Source organism: Helianthus annuus, chromosome 4 (assembly GCF_002127325.2).
Source record: "Helianthus annuus cultivar XRQ/B chromosome 4, HanXRQr2.0-SUNRISE, whole genome shotgun sequence".
NCBI classification, from domain to species: domain Eukaryota; kingdom Viridiplantae; phylum Streptophyta; class Magnoliopsida; order Asterales; family Asteraceae; genus Helianthus; species Helianthus annuus.
Window position 1 is genome coordinate 24,995,648 of NC_035436.2, and position 6,798 is coordinate 25,002,445.

Here is a 6,798-nt window from a genome sequence, read left to right on the forward strand (position 1 = left end):
CCCAAAATCAAGCCCTTCAACAAATGATGATGCGGGATGCTTGGAACTTCCCACCCGTTCAACCTCAACAGATCCCCACACCACCCGTTCAACCTCAACCGATCCCGACCCAATCCGAACCCGAAGACGATGTGGAGATTGTTCCCGAAACCCAACCGCCTAAAGGGAAAGGAAAACGAAACAAAGGCAAGCAAGTGGTGGGTGATCAACCGTCGAAACCGAAGGCGACTAAGTGGACACCAATCGAAGAAGAAGCCTTAGCCAAGGTTTTCATTGGCACTTCTGACAACCCGACAAAAGGTTCGTATTTTTTTTAAAGTTTACATTTTTTAAAGTTTAAATTTTTTAAAGTTTTAAAGTTTAAATTTTTTAAAGTTTAAAGTTTTAAAAAACCAACAGTTTTTTTTAAGTTTTATTTTTTTTTTGTTAACAGTAGGTTTTTTACTTTAAGTTTTATTTTTTTTTTAACAGTAGGTTTTTTACTTTATTAGTTTTAAAGTTTAATTTTTTTGTTTATTATTATGTTAACACTTTATATATTTTGTTTGTTTTTTATAGGTAATAACCAATCGGGTGAGGGGTTTTGGTCCAAGGTATTGGCCAAGTTTCTCGTCTTTATGGACCAAGGCCCGTATCGAGATGTCGACTCGGTCTCCTCAAAGTGGCGGAAAATGAACTCGTCCATCAATAGGTTTTGCGAGAAATATAATAAATTATATACAAGTGACCGTCGTAGCGGGTGGAACGACGAGGATGTGTTCAAAATGGCGTTGGAAAAGTATAAGGACAAGAATGGTAATACCAACTTTCCTCACGTTCGCGCGTGGATGGTTGTAAAAGACGAACCAAAATGGAGGCCTATTCCCAACAAGGTGGCGATGGCGAAACGCCAAAAAACATCGGAAACGGGTAGTTTTAGCGCCGGTGGATCGGACGCGAGGTGTCACATAAACTTAAATGATGACGCCGACTTTGACGAAGAGGAGTACAACGTACGTGAACCGGAGCGTCCAACGGGCCGAGACAAATCAAAGAAGGAGCGGGCCAAGGGAAAAGAAAAGGAAAAGGTGGACCCGAACATGGTTGAGCTTATGGAACACTTAAAAATGTACAACGACGTCATGGCCCAAAAGACGAAGGCGAAGGAGCGGGGCGTCGAAGAAAAAAGTCGTGTATCGGAAGAAAAGTTACGCGAGAAGGTCCGATTGGCGAATGAGAAAATCCGAATTTCCGATGAAAAAATTCGGCTCAAGGAATGGGAAATGATATCGATGAATGTCGAGGACGAACCCGAGCCGAAACGTTCGATGTTGAAAAAATTACAACACGACATCATGAAAAAACATCAAATTATTTAACTCTATGTTTATTTTTATTAAGTCTTTGGTTTTTTTTTTAAGTTTATGTTTTTTTTTATGTTTATGTAATGTGGGTTCAATGTTAATGAAAATATTTTGTTAGTATATTTGTTAAATGTTAAAAAAAATAGAATACTAAAAAAAATAAAAAAAAACATAAAAAGTGGTGGAGGACTATGACTAGGACCATCCTACCATGCCCTCTAGTTTTGGAGGATGGACCATCTTTGGGAGGAATATGACGTGGCGCCTACGTGGCGGATCATCCTCCAAGGATGGTCCATCACCATACCTTGTAGTCTAAAAAGTTGCTTATTTATATATGGAATGATTTATTTGATTAAGATACAACTACTTAGACATAAATTACAATCAAACATGCATATATGGTAAGGTAATGAAACTATTATTTTATTAAGGTACAACTTCTTAAGCACAAATTATAACCAAAGATGCTTACAAATGTTACAAAATAATAGTATATAAATAAATATATAAATGTATCAATGATTAAACATAAAGTATCAATGATTAAACATAAAGTTCGTCCATGTATCAATGATTAAAGATAAAGTTCGTCCATATAAGTATTTTAGAATTATTCAAATGTAGCCGTCACTTGTTACGGTTTACATCATTTTAGTAACCCGGTTATCTAATTTGTAGATAACTTCCTCCATTTTAAAGCTTGTTACACATAATTATGATGCACTTTTGTTTAATTAAATAATCTTACTAATAACACTTAGAACCGAATTTCAAAAATGCAAAATAAAACCGAATATATCTTATCTTTTGCCCCGAGTAAAAAATGGCATTAATAGTATTACGGAGAGGATCGCGTGATATAGAAGACGGTTACACAACCACCTACTCTATTGCGTCTTTGGGTCTACTAGGTGGCAAAATGGCTCTAAACACAACATGTTTCGACCTAGTAGGGATAGTGGGTTGAAACAGGGTGCTTTAGTACGGGTAAACATAGGTTGGATATAGTACTTAGATTGGGATGATTACAAAAACTATGTTATTCTAATAATAATCTTTTTTTAAACAAAACGGTATGGGACGCTGCAAGACTTAAAAGTTTCACTTTGGGTAACTTTCAACCATTTTTAAACACACTAGACCCGTTTTTTACTTAGCAATTTTTTATTTGCCCCGTTGGTTATAAGTAAACGAATCAAGATTGCTACTTCTGATACTAGCTAGCCAAACAAATCAATATTTTTCTGGGGTTAAACGTTAAACAAGTTTATTTTAGGTCTCTCTTTGCTTCAATCGGCTTCCATGGATATCAGCAAGTAATCATCTAGCACTCAAATATGTATCAACTTTGAACTTGAAGTTCTATTCCGGGCCAGGCCAAGTTGTGTTTACCCGAAACACTTTTGTCTAAAAGCTTAGTAACCATATTCGACTCATCAAGTTTTTATAAAAAAATGTGAATTTATGGACAAAAAGTTCCTGACTCGAACAAAAAATGACCCGTTTGACCTAATCCGCCCATTTTAACATGAGTTGGTTAAACAGACTGCTGTCACTTATTAACACCATAGTTAATTAAATTCTCTTCTCGTATGAATATAGGTACTATGTACCATAATACCCTTCTTGTGATAAATCGAGAACTTTGACATTTTTTAATAATTGTTAATGTATTTTGTCATACATGTAATTCTTTTAAATAAGCATAGCAATCCTGTTATGATCTCTCATGGCCTAAATATAGACTAAACTACACAAATGTTAATATGACGTGTTCACTTACTTTAAAAAAATATTATGAATTTTCAATTCTTTGTCATATTATAATGTGTGTAATTCAACCCTAAAAATGCTCATTAAGTCGATATAAAATAATATTTTACGTTTTTTTACTTGAAAAAAATACCCATCTCGATGGTCCTTCCAATAATTGTAAATCAACGCCTCGATCCAAAACCCATAGTGTCAAGCTAAAGAACAAAGCCACGATCTCTTAAACCGTCCTCACAATCTATCCGTCAATCAAACGTTTTCAGTCCTACCGCTTATGGATATACGAACTTCAGCCGGAGAATAATATGTTACTTGTTTGCCATTTGATTCTTTGTAGTATCATATGAATGGCCAAATCAGGAAATAAACAAGTAGAAATATATGTTTACAATCATTTTCCAAATCTACTCAAAATTTGGGTATTACTAAATTATATTGAAAATAAACAACCAGTCGGGCATTTGGTCTAGTGGTATGATTCTCGCTTTGGGTGCGAGAGGTCCCGAGTTCGATTCTCGGAATGCCCCTTTTTATGCACATTTAAAACCATAAATAACTATTTAAACACTACTAACAAACTTAATGCTACATGATATGCAACTTGTATCTTGTATCATGGGTGCTTACCATGTTTTGTTTGTTTGAACAAAACAACTATAGATTTTTGTTGTAAACTTAGCAAATCAGAGACATATCTTATTTAGTTCAAAGCAAACCGTTAGGCTTATATAAGCCTAACAAAGAGAAAATACCGAAACAAAACAACCAATGTTTGACTATCTAATAACGTGGTAAGTGAGTAAGCGACTAACGGACTCTTAAGTACATGTCTACATTTCCGAACTCGGAAAGAGGAGCCTGGTCATTTTTACAACGGGGTGTTTGGTCATTTGTGTCAATAGTATACTTGTCTCTTGTTAGTGTATTTTTAGGTTCAAAAGTTTGAGAGGTGAGTGTGGTCATTTAGTACATTGTCTCCGATTTTACTAGCTACAATATTAATAATTCAACTATAATATAAGTTCTAATGGTTAATAATTCAACTATAATATAAGTTATAATGGTGTACCTAACTTTTGTTCCATTCAAAATTAAATGATGAGAATGCAGTTATTAGTTAAATAACTTTATATCAATATTTTAGTTTATTCAAGTAATCTTGAGGCCTGGAGCCATTGGATTTACATGTTCAAAAGTGAGTTGGTGTACGTTATTAAAACTAATAGAAAACACAAACTTTTGCAAGGGTGATAAGTTGATAACCAACATACTAAACAATAAACATTACATGAACTCAGTATAAGAATAATTAGGTTTTGATTAAGATTCAATCAACCGAGTTCAAGTTGCAAACGGGGACTCTGCCTAACATGTTAAATAAGTGGGTTGTGTTCAGATTAAATTGTATATAAACAGATTGACCTATACACACTATATGTATTTAATCCGTTAAAACTTAAAACGATACAATTTTCGTCACAAATAAAATGCCACGCTCGCACTATGACGCATGCTAATAAAGCATCAACATTCGTATTATTAACTACATATTGTCATTGTTATGGTAGTTTTGTAGTTTAACTTCTAAAAGAGAAATAATGCACCCTTTTCTCATAGGACATTCTTTTAATTGGCTGAAATAAAATAAATAAAACATCATTCATAGTTTCATACCTTAGGATACATGTGTTTGACTTGTGATTTTAATTATCATTATATTATGAAAGCATATGTATGCACATACAATTAGTTTTGATTTGGATTTTGTTTTATTAGGACTTAGGAACTTCTAGATCACTTATAGTACAATTAGTTTTGATTTGGATTTTGTTTTGTTAGGACTTAGTAACTTCTAGATTATTTTTGAAAGGCCGGTGCTTCTAGATATTAATAACTAGAAGTGCGTTCACGTGATGTGTCAGAGAATACAAACACTATCAGGAGTATACACGATTCATTTCGACTCAAATTATTTGGTTAGATTGTCGGTTTTCAGATTGGTTCGGTTAACAATCAAAACCAAACTTAGACTATTTTTTTCTTCTCAGAAATACATGCAATGGAGATATAAAAGCTAAAAATATATGGAAATATAAATGGTTCAGTTCAGTTTAGTTAATTTCGGCTAACCGAGAATACAAAAAACATTGATAACTGATTTTCGGTCAATTTAGTTTTCGGTTAAATTGGTTTTCGTTTAATTTGGTTTCTGGTTGATTTTGGTTTGATTTCATCCATTTTCTGTTCGATTTTGGTTAATGGTTCTGTTGTTGTTCACCTTTAGACATTGTTTATCACGTAACATATCATATTTTTCAATAAGAAAAAACTATAGTAATACTACACTCAAAGAAAGAAAATAAAATGCTCGTTTTTATGTTATATATATTTTTTTTTCAATAGGTACTAATATATAAAAAAGTTATGGTAGTTTAAAAATTGTGAGAGTAGTTTGTTTAAAATAATAGGGAAAAGTATTACTAATATTTACATAAAGTGTCACTGATTAATATCGGGTGAATTAAAATGTAATTAAGATGAGAGACTTAAAGTGTAATTAGTGTTTGAAAAGCTAATTTAACCTCATTTTGAGTTCTTTATGCATTAAATTCTAAAATTTCTTAACTTTTAGGTATTTTAAAATGCTAATCTCAAATGCATTATAGCTATCTTAAAATGCTCATCTCAAATGCATTATAGCTAGTAGAATATACCATGCGTTGTGGCGGTCTAGTTTTGCACATCAAAACGTAGATAAATAAGTATGTCGCAACGGTATATTCTGAAATCACTATGTCACTGTAAAAATGTTAAGGAAAATGAAAGCTATACACGTAGATACAAAAAATATATCGCAATGGTATATTTGATAATCAAGAAAAAATGATACGTTTTAAACATGAATTTAAGAAAACACGAAAGCGTATTTAAAAATAGTAAAAATATATCAAATTTGACTGTACTCACTTTTGAATAAAATTTACGTTGAAACACAGACAACTCGATTGTGAATAAAATTTATACCGAAACGTAGACATTAATAACTATGTGCTAATGGTGTATTCAGAAACATTTAATCTTAAAAGTTATTAGAGAAGAAGAATATATACCAATGCTTAAAAAAATGTAGCTTTGTGGAAGTGAAGGCCACATGTCCTCTAAAAAAGAATTGTTTATCATAACTTGCAATTGTTAAATTACTAATACTAATATTGGGTTATGAATATAATATCCGGCTTTGAATTTCGTAGAGTTTTGCAAGTCTTAATATAATAATTAGCACATTAAAACTAAGTTGACAAGAAACATAATACAAACACAGTTTCTCCTTTCAAATGAACAATTTGTGGATGTAATTTTTTTTGTATAACACATATGCTATGGGTTTGTGGATGTATTTTTTTTGTTTTTTTTTTTGTATGGCACTTTGGCTATGGGTTTGTGGAAGTAATTTTTTTTTTGTATGGCATTTAGGCTATGGGATGTGAATCCTCTTCCCTTATTTCTAAATCGCCTTCACCTCATCACTTTTTCCTCTATCCCCATTAAGATGGATGGTTCCCTTCACCCCCTTCTATAAAAATCAAGAGAGAGGGAAATAGAAGAGAGAGAGAGATAGAGAGAAGTGGACCGGGGAGCTCGGGGCATTGTTCCCGTTTGCACCGAAGTGATTGGGGGG

The 6,798-nt window shown here is 32.8% G+C and overlaps 1 non-coding gene across 1 annotated transcript; it reads left to right on the forward strand.

Annotated features, from left to right (window-relative positions):
* The first annotated feature begins 3,574 nt into the window (after positions 1–3,574).
* On the forward strand, positions 3,575–3,646 carry TRNAP-UGG. The gene has a single exon. It is a non-coding gene; the product is annotated as a tRNA-Pro (tRNA).
* The last annotated feature ends 3,152 nt before the right edge of the window (positions 3,647–6,798 follow it).